General features: G+C 31.8%; 1 protein-coding gene across 1 annotated transcript in view; it reads right to left on the bottom strand.

Moving 5' to 3' along the window:
- Positions 1-274, bottom strand: part of LOC104493118 (kinesin-like protein KIF25) — a gene marked incomplete at its 5' end in the record, with an annotated part of 37,340 nt that overhangs the window by 10,749 nt on the left and 26,317 nt on the right. The window lies entirely within an intron of this gene.

A 274-nucleotide genomic window follows, 5' to 3' on the forward strand; every position in this document is an offset into this window, starting at 1 on the left:
CTACACTGTCAAGATGTGTAAATAAGAGTCAAACTTACCACATACTGATGCTGGGAAGGTTTGAATCTTAAAACTGAATGAGTAAAAGCTTAACTACTTCTTAGCCCTTAGTATGAAGAACCTCGATTTTCAAGGTCTACAGATTCAAATACCAGCATATCAATTCCCACTTTAATGCCTCCAGTTAAGAAAACAGAATATTAAGCAGTGTAAGATGGGTATTTATATTAAAAGATTATTAAAAAATCTTATTAATTCTGAAGTTTTGTTTCTC

Source organism: Buceros rhinoceros, unplaced genomic scaffold (genome assembly GCF_000710305.1).
Source record: "Buceros rhinoceros silvestris isolate BGI_N320 unplaced genomic scaffold, ASM71030v1 scaffold43014, whole genome shotgun sequence".
Taxonomy (NCBI): Eukaryota; Metazoa; Chordata; class Aves; order Bucerotiformes; family Bucerotidae; genus Buceros; species Buceros rhinoceros.